Raw genomic sequence first — 14,480 nt, forward strand, 5'->3', positions numbered from 1 at the left:
CTAGCGGTTAGAGCGTTGTGACAGTAACTGAAAGGTTGGTTGTTTGAATCCCTGAGCCGGCAAGGTTGGAAAAATCTGCCATTCTGCCCTTGAGTAAGGCAGTTAACCCCAAAACAACTGCTCCCCGGGCGCCGATGACATGGATGTTGATTAACGCAGCCCTCTGCACCGCTCTGATTCAGAAGATTTGGGTTAAATGCGGAAGCCACATTTTGGTTGAATGCATGAAGTTCTCTAACTGACTAGGTAGCCCATTGATTGTGATTGATTGCACCAAGTTAGAGGCAAAATGTCTGTCCTGAGACAGGAGGGAGGGCTGACATGCTGACTTCCACCCCTGGCTGAAAACATGAGAAAGTTCCAGGGGGAAAGCCTGAGGGAGGGGGACACTCGGGGGAACAAAAAGTGTATGTCCTCCATTTTCTGATGTGAGCACAGCACAGCCACTAAAGTCAGCTGCTGCACAGAGAATAGGGTTTTGTCTTAACACAGCCCTGCCTTCCCACTGCTGTGAAACTCAGAGAGGGGAAGAAGTGGTAGACATTAAAAAGAGAAAGTGTAGGGCAGGGAGCCGTATGCTCTGCACTCCATTCTCTTCAGACGCCAGAGCTGTGCCCTAGGTTGGCCGACCCTTCTTACTCCCTTAGGAGAGTTAGAGGGGCTGGTCCTTGCTGCAGCTGAAGCATAGGACAGCTTCCCTACAGGTTTGAACTGGTTCAGCCTGAGTATTGGCAGACTTCTGCATCGCCGGGACCTCAGTCCCCAAGGCCAGCTTCTTGCTACCTCCGAGCTGTGAAGCTGGGGCGAGATGTAGGAACAAAGAACAAAAAGGCTGCCATTGGGCCTGGGTCTGTGGGGCAGGCAGAAGTTGAAGGCTTCACCTTCTTTCTTGCGAATGTCACACTTCTGCTGCATGGCCGAGACTTTTGTTGTTGCTGTTGGCTATTGAAAATAGAACCCAGTAGAAAATGTATTTCATATCGAACTGAAGCTTGTATGCCCTTGTAATAGTGGATAGCATTTAGTGAGTAACTGCGCACGAGCATCTATTTTCCGCTGTGAGAATGTGCTGTCCACAAGTCTGGTGACTGGTGCTCACTAGAGGTAGTAGCTGGCTTTTCAGCATTGCTGTGAATTAGCCTTGACAGGCATGAGCTAGCTCATTAAATGCCTCGTGGCTAATGGCTAGCTGAAGTAAGCAGTGTTTATGAACGCTATAGCCATTTACATTTTATTCATTTAGCAGACGCTCTTATCCAGAGTGACTTACAGTTAGTGAGTGCATACAGTGGGGGGAAAAAGTATTTAGTCAGCCACCAATTGTGCAAGTTCTCCCACTTCAAAAGATGAGAGAGGCCTGTAATTTTCATCATAGGTACAGGTCAACTATGACAGACAAAATGAGGAAATTCCAGAAAAAACAGACAAAAATTCCAGAAAATCACATTGTAGGATTTTTAATGAAATTATTAGCAAATTATTGTGGAAAATAAGTATTTGGTCAATAACAAAAGTTTCTCAATACTTTGTTGTATACCCTTTGTTGGCAATGACACAGGTCAAACATTTTCTGTAAGTCTTCACAAGGTTTTCACACACTGTTGCTGGTATTTTGGCCCATTCCTCCATGCAGATCTCCTCTAGAGCAGTGATGTTTTGGGGCTGTTGCTGGGCAACACGGACTTTCAACTCCCTCCAAAGATGTTCTATGGGGTTGAGATCTGGAGACTGGCTAGGCCACTCCAGGACCTTGAAATGCTTCTTACGAAGCCACTCCTTTGTTGCCCGGGCGGTGTGTTTGGGACCATTGTCATGCTGAAAGACCCAGCCACATTTCATCTTCAATGCCCTTGCTGATGGAAAGAGGTTTTCACTAAAAATCTCACGATACATAGCCCCATTCATTTTTTCCTTTACACGGATCAGTCGTCCTGGTCCCTTTGCAGAAAAACAGCCCCAAAGCATGATGTTTCCACCCCCATGCTTCACAGTAGGTATGGTGTTCTTTGAAAGCAACTCAGCATTCTTTGTCCTCCAAACACGACGAGTTGAGTTTTTACCAAAAAGTTATATTTTGGTTTCATCTGACCATATGACATTCTCCCAATTCTCTTCTGGATCATCCAAACGCACTCTAGCAAACTTCAGACGGGCCTGGACATGTACTGGCTTAAACAGGGGGACACGTCTGCACTGCAGGATTTGAATCCCTGGCGGCGTAGTGTGTTACTGATTTCTCCTGGCGGCGTAGTGTGTTACTGATTTCTCTTTGATACTTTGTGTTACTGATACTGTTACTTTGATACTTTGTGTTATTGATTTCGCTTTGATACTTTGGTCCCAGCTCTCTGCAGGTCATTCACTAGGTCCCCCCGTGTGGTTCTGGGATTTTTGCTCACCGTTCTTGTGATCATTTTGACCCCACGGGGTGAGATCTTGCGTGGAGCCCCAGATCGAGGGAGATTATCTGTGGTCTTGTATGTCTTCCATTTCCTAATAATTGCTTCCACAGTTGATTTCTTCAAACCAAGCTGCTTACCTATTGCATATTCAGTCTTCCCAGCCTGATGCAGGTCTACAATTTTGTTTCTGGTATCCTTTGACATCTCTTTGGTCTTGGCCATAGTGGAGTTTGGAGTGTGACTGTTTGAGGTTGTGGACAGGTGTCTTTTATACTGATAACAAGTTCAAACAGGTGCCATTAATACAGGTAACGAGTGGAGGACAGAGGAGCCTCTTAAAGAAGAAGTTATAGGTCAGTGAGAGCCAGAAATCTTGCTTGCTTGTAGGTGACCAAATACTTATTTTCCACCATAATTTGCAAATAAATTCATTAAAAATCCTACAATGTGATTTTCTTCCTCAATTTGTCTGTCATAGTTGACGTGTACCTATGATGAAATTTACAGGCCTCTCTCATCTTTTTAAGTGGGAGAACTTGCACAATTGGTGGCTGACTAAATACTTTTTTCCCCCACTGTACATGATTATTATTATTATTATTATTATTTATTTATTTTCATACTGGCCCCCCGTGGGAATCGAACCCACAACCCTGGCGTTGCAAACGCCATGCTCTACATCCCTGCCGGCCATTCCCTCCCCTACCCTGGACAACGCTGGGCCAATTGTGCGCCGCCCCATGGGTCTCCCAGTCACGGCCGGCTACGACAGAGCCTGGATTCGAACCAGGATCTCTAGTGACACAGCTAGCACTGCGATGCAGTGCCTTAGACCACTGCTTCACTCGGGAGGACAGCCGTGAGGCTAGTGTAAGCGTTAGCTAGCTATCAGCCACCTCGTGAGGGTAAGGATAAGCTATAGCTAGCAGAATGCTAGCCGAAGGGAACAGCGTGGGTGCAGTGTTCAAATTCGGACTCAAAATCTCAGATGACTGTAATGTCATGAGGGTAAACCGGTCAGGCTAGTCATCACAAACAAGTGAATGTAAGTTGTACTAAACGAGAGAAGGGAGCTAGCAATACTACTGTCTGGGCAGATAGGGAACTCGTTTCCGATGTATCTAGCCATGCTAATGCAACTGTATAGTAACATGTAAGCTGGTAAGCAGCTTAGGTATGCTGAAGCTTCTGAGGAGAGAACAGCTCATAATAAATGGAATGACATGAAACAACTGGAAGCCATGTGTTTGATGTATTTGATACCATTCCACTGATTCCGCTCCAGTCATTACCACGAGCCCGTTCTCCTCCAATTAATGTGCCACCAACCTGCGGTGGCTGTAGCTAGCATGGTGCTAGCTGAAGGGAACCGCATGGGGGCAGTTCAATTTAGGGTAGGTATTCTCACACAATCGCGGAGCCGTGAGGGTAGCCAGTCAATATAAAAATACACACAAATAAGCGTAGGTTAACTAGACGAGAGAAGGGAGCTAACAATATTACTGTCTTGCAGGTAGTAATGCTGGTGTGGTTAGTTTGTCTTGGGCGTTAGCTAGCTAGCTAGCAGCTACCTCGTGGTGAAGGTGGTAGCTTGCTCGGCTAGCTCAGTGCTGGCTGAAGGAAACCGTGTGGGGGCAGAGTTAGCCTTTAGATAGTGTGCTCCCGCGACAGAAAGAGCCGTAAGGCTGAGATGGTCAGTCTAGTAAATTCTTAAGAGTTGATTGACGCACGCTTCTATATCATTAACACATGAACATTTTAGTCATTTATCAGACACTCTTATCCAGAGCGACTTACAAGAGCAATTAGGGTTACATGCTAAAATGACATATGGAATAGTTTTAAGATGCTCATACCATTTATCATTTAGTGATTTGATTTTGAATTTTAGGCCCCTTTAGTTATCATATGTCAACAACTTTTTTGGGGGATAAAATATTGATTTTGGCCTTTATTACTAAAGCTCAGTGCCGAGTCCCGTGACAATTGTTGGGGTCGTAGAGCAAAACGGAGAACACCACCGTGTTCATGAGAGTCTCCCCTTTCCATAGTGGTCATACGCTACAGATGTTTATGTGAGAAGACCAATGTTCGGTCTCTAGCTCTGCCGCCTTTCATCGCAGATGCGGAAGTGTGACACTGGCGGATGCAATGGATTGAGACGCATCCAATGCAAACAAACCCCAGATTTATCTAGCTTAAATTGACAGATTTTGATCTGGATATTTTTGTTATGTAACTTAGATTGACACACCGGTGAGTCAATCGACTCTAGGGGATTGCAGGAAACAGGGATCCAGTCAATCTGAGGAGAGCTTGAGAGTAATACTCTTTGTGAGGAAAAGTGAGAACACTCAGAGGGAGGGAGATTGGCTCCTTTTATGGAGTTGAGTGACTCACCTCACTCGCCACTCCACCTGTCTGTCTCCAATAGACCCTTGATAGGTTCTTCTGAGAGTAGGTTTTCCTATCAATTCCCATTTACAGATACCGAAACAAATAATTGAAAGAGAACCCAAAATATATGGTTATTTTATTACAATTATTGTAAACATCGTAGATGAATGAATTTCCCTAGCCCCATGCCTCAGCCGTATACCACAACAAGTGGCAGGGTGATGGTTTTGTGATAGTTTGAATTACGGACTGAAGCTTTAGTAAATGTGCACTGACTTCCCATTTTCAGCACAAAGAGTACAGAGACAAAAAACACCAAAACAACACTCATTAATCTCTTGGCACGGTTTACAATAACTGTAGCAAAGGAACTCTCAGCCATTTACAATATTTACAACTTTATACTACGACACATCCAAAAAATATTGCATTTCGCATTCAACGCTACTCTTTAGTTCCTGAGTGGTGACCTAGTTAAATGCACACCACCACACTAACCAGAGGGGTATACTACAAAGTAGGATCAATGAGTTAGCCAGATAACTTTGCTTAACAACCAGAAATAACTATTGATTTTAGTTCATTAAGAAAGCTAAACTTAGATATGTGCTTTTGCCTTTTAAGTCAATTAGACCATTCCCATTTCAAGCTAATCTTTCTGGAAAAATGGTATGTTACTTCAGAATATTTAGTCAAGTAAACTGGCTAACGAGTTGATCTTGCTTTGTAGAATGCCCCTCTGGTCTGCATGGCATCTGCTATACAAGCTGAAGTTCTCACAGAGATGCAATATCAATGTAGAGTGGTCACTCACTCTCACTTCATATACAGATGTAGAATCTTAATTTGACCTGTATTGTCACAGCAAAATGATTTTAAACATTTAATCCATAATGTTGCTTGATTGGAGGTTAGGCTATTAGCTGGCCAAAAGTAGGCTACATGAAAAGTGCAATACTTTTAACATTAAAGTTTGTTAGTGTGGGTTTTCAGTTAATTTATGTAAATCACATAGCTCATCTGCATTTCCTGTGGAGCAGAAATATTCTCAGCAACAAAAGAGTGACCAAATTAAGATCCTACATCTGTAGACCTACAGCGCATTTGCTGCAATCCCACATTAGTGCCATTTACTAAAAAGCGTTTGCACTTTTTTATCAATTAGGGATAAAACACACAAAAAAGCTAAAGCATTGAAACTGTCTTCATTTACATGATTGTCTCATTCCTTTGTTCCATCAAAGCCTTAGTAAATCAGGTAATTAGTGTTGATACACAAACACACTAACTCAGTACTTACAGAGTAGCACACAGAGCAAGGTGTGTTCCATTCTGTCCTGCCAACGATCTCTGAACTACAGTTCTTCTGACAAATCCCTCTACTTCCTATAAGATGACAGACCGATTAGTTCATGCCTCTTATCCGTCACACAGAGAAATAGAGATATAGATAGATACAAGGAGGATGAAATAAGAATAGAGATCTGAGATGAGATCAGAGCTTGTAGTTAGATATCAGAATGTGCAGATGGTTGTTTCATTTTTGCACCCACAATGCACAGATAGATAGATAGATAGATAGATAGATAGATAGATAGATAGATAGATATATAGATAGATAGTTATCCCTTACTGAGTGTAGGCCTCCCTGCAAGCCTATGGTGCTAACCTCAGTTGTTCCACTGCCCACAAAAAGACATCTTCACCCCCACCTCCTTCCCCCTCCTCACCCCCTCTCTTCACACACACTACTGCTTAGTAGTAGCATGTGTCAAAACCACAGTCAGCTAGCTGACTCTTCTCTGGGGTTTGGTGGTTGACTTGTTCATTAGTCAGATAGTTTTGTTCTGAGGGATAAGTATAGTTAGATACTGTCTACATATATATCTTTGTTATTGTGTTGTTCATAAAATGTGTGTCAGGGTAATTGTTCATTAATTTTGCATGTGTGTGTGTTGTGTTGTGTGGTTGTGTGTGTGTATGTGTGTGTGTGTGTGTGTGTGTGTGTGTGTGTGTGGTTGTGTGTTGTGTGGTTGTGTGTGTGTGTGTGGGTGTGTGTGTGTGTGTTGTGTTGTGTGGTTGTGTGTGTGTGTGTGTGTGTGTACGTCAGAGGCATACACATGCATTACCACAGACCAGAGATGGGACAGGTTTCAAGGCCAAGGTAGGGGAGGGTTCGTTTCCCACAGGGGGCCAGTATGGAAAAAACAAAAACATGTATGCATTCACTAACTGTAAGTCGCTCTGGATAAGAGCGTCTTCTAAATGACTAAAATGTCAATGTAACTGGGTGAATGAAACTAAATATTTAAGCATTTTCCATTTTTTCCCAACAATTTACCTTTGAATATATAAAATTGTGTTTCTTGTAGAGTGTAGAGTGTGAGACACACATGCAACATGTGAAGGAGCAAACATAAATAGAGAGAGAAAGGTTACAGGGGAAATAGTCAGACTTCACCTTTGGTGGTTATAGCCAGGTAAACATCTGGGGTTTCTTATCGCCCCCTTCAGGGACAGGCCTGTAACTACTCCACATTCTAGTGGATCACAATATAGAAACTAATATGGTCATTGGTCACATAGCAACAGCATAAGCCCTCAGTCTACTGGGTCTGCCCTCTTATTCCTTCCTCTCTCTATCTCATCATAATAGTACAGACATGGAACACTCCTGTATGGGTTCATATCAGTAGAAGTCAAATCTGAATGTGATTTACAATAGACTGACAGCACTATGGTGCATAGAGATTTTGTTAGAAAGTGTTGCTTTACATAATAAGAAATGTATAGAAACATTCAAGATGTAAATGCATTGTTTCAACTCAGAAATACGGAGAGTAAAATGAATATGTGCTTAAATCAAGTTATATTTCAAAGCAATACAATTATGTGGTGAATAATCACTTTTTATTTGATATGACAATTAATACAAAATACACACCTTCTCCATTTTAAGTTTCATGGTGGAACACTCATCTGGCTCCTTTAACAACAACTGAAACCATTTTACAAGATACTTATATGTTGAAAATATATATCTGCTGTCAAATTTAAACAGTATAGAAAAAATGAATATAAGTAAAAAGTAAGGAGTTTAAACGTAGACTCAGCGATATGACGTAGATGTAGAAAGTAAACTGCACAGTGGTTCAATTTCCACAACATCTAAGAGTGTTGAAGCATGAGGCTCAACTTTTCCGCTGTTTTGGTCTTGTGGCTACCACACTGTGAACAGCGTGAAGTGAACCCGTACAATGCACAGATACTGTGTGTGACTGTGTGAGAGTGAAGTATTACATCTCACTCATCTCAATATATGCGGTGCTACTCGTGGCAACATCATTTCTCTGAGTCTACCTTTAATATAAAAATAAGCATTAAAGCTGCATTATGTATATATAAATTTTTTTAAACAAACTATAGCTATGTGTTCCATCTTAACTGTTATAGTAGGTCTGCCAACCAAGTATAAACACATCTTTAGTATTTTAAATTAGAATTAAAAATGGAAAAGATTCACGTACTGTATATATCCACCAAAACAGGCACTACACTATTGTTTAACAAACTGAAATAAAGACAGGTAAGTGTAATATTTCAAGAAAAATCAACATCAATCAACAATAACAAAGGAAAACATACAAGCCAGCAAAAGCTGAAAACGTCAACTTACAAAATCATTTGTACAATTCTATTCAATATCATATATAAATGGGGGTGCGTGCTCAGTCCCCTCCTGTACTCTCTGTTCACCCATGACTGCATGGCCAGGCACGACTCCAACACCATCATTAAGTTTGCCGACGACACAACAGTGGTAGGCCTGATCACCGACAACGATGAGACAGCCTATAGGGAGGAGGTCAGAGATCTGGCCGTGTGGTGCCAGGACAACAACCTCTCCCTCAACGTGACCAAGACAAAGGAGATGATTGTGGACTACAGGAAAAAAAAGAGGACTGAGCACGCCCCCATTCTCATCGACGGGGCTGTAGTGGAACAGGTTGAGAGCTTCAAGTTCCTTGGTGTCCACATCACCAACGAACTATCATGGTCCAAACACACCAAGACAGTCGTGAAGAGGGCACGACAAAGCCTATTCCCCCTCAGGAGACTAAAAAGATTTGGCATGGGTCCTCAGATCCTCAAAAAATTATACAGCTGCACCATCGAGAGCATCCTGACTGGTTGCATCACCGCCTTGTATGGCAACTGCTTGGCCTCTGACCGCAAGGCACTACAGAGGGTAGTGCGTACGGCCCAGTACATCACTGGGGCAAAGCTCCCTGCAATCCAGGACCTCTATACCAGGCGGTGTCAGAGGAAGGCCCTCAAAATTGTCAAAGACTCCAGCCACCCTAGTCATAGACTGTTCTCTCTGCTACCGCACGGCAAGCGGTACCGGAGTGCCAAGTCTAGGTCCAAAAGACTTCTCAACAGCTTCTACCCCCAAGCCATAAGACTCCTGAACAACTAATCATGGCTACCCGGACTATTTGCACTGCCCCCCCCCCCCCACCCCATCCTTTTTACGCTGCTGCTACTCTGTTAAGTAAGTATTTATGCATAGTCACTTTAACTCTACCCACATGTACATATTACCTCAACTACCTCAACTAGCCGGTGCCCCCGCACATTGACTCTGCAACGGTACCCCCCTGTATATATAGCCTCCCTACTGTCACTTTATTTTACTGTATATATAGCCTCCCCACTGTCACTTTATTTTACTTCTGCTCTTTTTTTCTCAACACTTTTTTTGTTGTTGTTTTATTCTTACTTTTTTTGTTTAAAATAAATGCACTGTTGGTTAAGGGCTGTAAGTAAGCATTTCACTGTAATGTCTGCACCTGTTGTATTCGGCGCATGTGACCAATAAAATTTGATTTGATTTGATTTGTGTCCAAACTTTTGACTGGTACTGTATATATACACACATATTTAAAAAATATATATTTTCCATCATTATTTTCCGCTAACCCTACCACCCCTCCCCTAATTGGAGTAAACTAATGAACAACAACACTTTGGCTTCTACTTCCAGCTTATACATACTCTATACATTTGACGGACACAATCTATTTTACAATATTTTGAATGTTTTTCGTCCTGTCCTTCCTTTACCCTCAACCTCTCCCATCTATTTCTGATGTCCTACCAGTTTGATTTCTATTTGCCATATACTTTTAACTGTGCTGTTTCACAAAAGTTCTGAACCTACAGTGAGGGAAAAAAGTTTTTGATCCCCAGCTGATTTTGTACGTTTGCCCACTGACAAAGAAATGATCAGTCTATAATTTTAATGGTAGGTTTATTTGAACTGTGAGAGACAGAATAACAACAAAAAAATCCAGAAAAACGCATGTCAAAAATGTTATTTGACCCCCTCTCAATCAGAAAGATTTCTGGCTCCCAGGTGTCTTTTATACAGGTAACGAGCTGAGATTAGGAGCACACTCTTAAAGGGAGTGCTCCTAATCTCAGCTTGTTACCTGTATAAAAGACACCTGTCCACAGAAGCAATCAATCAATCAGATTCCAAACTCTCCACCATGGCCAAGACCAAAGAGCTCTCCAAGGATGTCAGGGACAAGATTGTAGACCTACACAAGGCTGGAATGGGCTACAATACCATCGCCAAGCAGCTTGGTGAGAAGGTGACAACAGTTGGTGCGATTAATCGCAAACGGAAGAAACACAAAAGACCTGTGGCATCAACTCAACTCACCGTGTTTGGAGGAAGAGGAATGCTGCCTATGACCCCAAGAACATCATCCCCACCGTCAAACATGGAGGTGGAAACATTATGCTTTGGGGGTGTTTTTCTGCTAAGGGGACAGGACAACTTTACCGCATCAAAGGGACGATGGACGGGGCCATGTACCGTCAAATCTTGAGTGAGAACCTCCTTCCCTCAGCCAGGGCATTGAAAATGGGTCGTGGATGGGTATTCCAGCATGACAATGACCCAAAACACACGGCCAAGGCAACAAAGGAGTGGCTCAAGAACAAGCACATTAAGGTCCTGGAGTGGCCTAGCCAGTCTCCAGACCTTAATCCCATAGAAAATCTGTGGAGGGAGCTGAAGGTTCGAGTTGCCAAACGTCAGCCTCGAAACCTTAATGACTTGGAGAAGATCTGCAAAGAGGAGTGGGACAAAAATCCCTCCTGAGATGTGTGCAAACCTGGTGGCCAACTACAAGAAACGTCTGACCTCTGTGATAGCCAACAAGGGTTTTGCTACCAAGTACTAAGTCATGTTTTGCAGAGGGGTCAAATACTTATTTCCCTCATTAAAATGCAAATCAATTTATAACATTTTTGACATGCATTTTTCTGGATTTTTTGTTGTTGTTATTCTGTCTCTCACTGTTCAAATAAACCTAGTGGAGTTTTTACCAAAAAGTTCTATTTTGGTTTCATCTGACCATATGACATTCTCCCAATCCTCTTCTGGATCATCCAAACGCACTCTAGCAAACTTCAGACGGGCCTGGACATGTACTGGCTTAAGCAGGGGGACACATCTTTCACTGCAGGATTTGAGTCCCTGGCGGCGTAGTGTGTTACTGATGGTAGGCTTTGTTACTTTGGTCCCAGCTCTCTGCAGGTCATTCACTAGGGTGAGATCTTGCTTGGAGCCCCAGATCGAGGGAGATTATCAGTGGTCTTGTATGTCTTCCATTTCCTAATAATTGCTCCCACAGTTGATTTCTTCAAACCAATCTGCTTACCTATTGCATATTCAGTCTTCCCAGCATGGTGCAGGTCTACAATTTTTTTTCTGGTGTCCTTTGACAGGTCTTTGGTCTTGGCCATAGTGGAGTTTGGAGTGTGACTGTTTGAGGTTGTGGACAGGTGTCTTTTATACTGATAACAAGTTCAAACAGGTGCCATTAATACAGGTAACGAGTGGAGGACAGAGGAGCCTCTTAAAGAAGAAGTTACAGGTCTGTGAGAGCCAGAAATCTTGCTTGTTTGTAGGTGACCAAATACTTATTTTCCACCATAATTTGCAAATAAATTCATTAAAAATCCTACAATGTGATTTTCTGGATTTTTTTTCCTAAATTTGTCTGTCATAGTTGACGTGTACCTATGATGAAAATTACAGGCCTCTCTCATCTTTTTAAGTGGGAGAACTTGCACAATTGGTGGCTGACTAAATACTTTTTCCCCACTGTAATTGAGCTAGAAGAGCAAAACTCTATGAAAGTTATGGTGAATTTTCCAGGAAGTAGCCTTGTAGTTTTAAAACGTTTGACAGCTTTTTGAATGGTATTCAATGGCCCAAAACTTAATAAAAGGCATCTGGCAGAAGTAAATTCATCCACAAACACACATTTCATTTTATATATATATATATATATATATATATATATATATATATATATATATATATATATATATATATATATATATATATATATATATATAAAGATATATATGACCTTGTTTTCACGAATTTTATGATATAATCATCAAGCCATTCAAAAGATTATGGGACAGGAACTGGATAAATGACGTAGGATGACATCACTTGCAAAGGGTAAACTATAAAATGTTATTGAATCAAAATATATTTTTGGTATAAAATGACACTATATAGATTCCTAGTGTTTCTCGGGCTCATGCTATAACCTGGTTGATTACAAGCTGCGATGGCCAGCAACTCCATTCCTCTGTTGACAGTAAACATAGTGTAACCAAACAACGTCCTCATCTGGTGCCACATTTATTGGGCATGTATGACATACTTCATATTCTATAAATGAAACAAATAGTTAGCTAACAACATCAATTAATACAGATAAATACATTCATCATTATGTAATACTCACAGAGCAGCATATAAAGTGAAGTGTGCTCCATTCTGAGCCTCTGGTAAGGGACTGAAGACACCAGCGTTTCCTCCGGACTGGACCCCTACAGTTCCTGTGGCTGTGACACAAATTGGGCTTTGTCAGAATTAGAAAGTTACAGATCCTTAAAGAAAAACAGAGTAAATGAGCATCTGATGTCATGTTCACCTTGACTCAACTTCCTCTTTCTGTAAAAGGAGTGGACACAGCAACATTGTGGTCTTTCTGTGGGTGGAAGAGAGAACTAACAAAACTTTTGACCTTATGGGAGATCTGTCGACGTGCCCTTGAGCAGGGCGTTGACCCTGGTTGCTTCTGTGGGAGTCTGTTAGATGACTAATGTGATGTAGATGTTGAGCGGCTTCACTGAAAGTAGATTGTATGTTTTAAATATTCAGTAAAAAAAATACATAATAAAAAGGAAAGATCTGAGGAAGGACTTTACTGGATAAAAACAGATTTGTGCAAAAGTCAATATTGCATTGACCATACCCGGTCATGTTTACATTTTCAGTAGAATCTGTAGTGTCACTAGGAGAGGTGGAGAGGGGTCAAAGGTTTGACTTCATGGCACATGTGATATTTATCATTTTGTTCAGGATGTAAAGTGGGGTCTGAAATTATTGACACACTTGATAAAGATGAGCAATAATGACTTTATCAAATAAATAATTCAAATACTGAGCTATAATGTATGCACCCGAAAAAATGGGGAATTACATTATTTTATACTTATACAATTGCTCAGAGAAAGAGATTTTGTTTAACAGGTAATACAAGACATTCTCAAAAAGGTAGGGGTCAAAATGATTGACACCCCTAAGATTCTTATGAATAAAGCAGTCAAAAGTGTATTATTTGGTCCCATTTTCCTAGCACTCAATAACTACATCAAGCTTGTGAATCTACAAACTTGTTGGATGCATTTGCAGTTAATTTTGGTTGTGTTTGAGATTATTTTGTGCCCAATAGAAATGAATGGTAAATAATGTATTTTTGGAGTCACTTTTACTGTAATTAAGAACCTCCCCTGTTTTTGGTAATTGTGAGAGGTTAGCATGTCTCGGGGGTATGATCTTTGACACTCTGTAACTTTCTCACTCATCATTATTCACAATTCAATCAGGATTATCCTTAATTATGTTAGCAGCCACATTAATATAGAAGTGTTTAGAAACATATTCTATTCTTATTTATAATCAAACTGACTTCAAAATGACACAACATATTATTTACCATTCATTTCTGTTGGGCACAAAATAATCTGAAACACAACCAAATTAACTGCTAATGCATCCAACAAGTTTGTAGAGTCGCAAGCTTGATATAGTCATTGCGTGCTAGGAATATAGGACCCCACTAAACTTTTGACTACTTTATTTAGAAGAATCTTTAGCGGTGTCCATAATTTTGATCCCTACCTTTTAGAGAGAAAAGACTACTTGTTAAACAAATGTATTTCTCTGAGCAATTTTATTAGTGTAAATTATATAATTTCACCCTTTTTTTTGCTTAAAATATAGCTCAGTATTTGAATTATTTATTTTATACAGTCATTATTGCTCATCTTCATCAAGGGTGTCAATAATTTCGGACCCCACTGTAGCTATTTGGAGGTCAACTGTGTGTAGATGATCTTGAGAAATGAATATGACAAGTGAAATACAGTATACTGTATTCTAAAATAACATTGGTAAAAAAGCCCCACACACTTGTCCCATGCATAGGTCTACTCATTAGCATCTACAACCATTTCTCTATTTGTCTCTCTCCACCCACAATGGAAAAATACCATTTCACAGACAAACCCTCACTG

This window comes from Coregonus lavaretus (genome assembly GCF_964263955.1).
Source record: "Coregonus lavaretus genome assembly, chromosome: 39".
In the NCBI taxonomy this organism is placed as follows: domain Eukaryota; kingdom Metazoa; phylum Chordata; class Actinopteri; order Salmoniformes; family Salmonidae; genus Coregonus; species Coregonus lavaretus.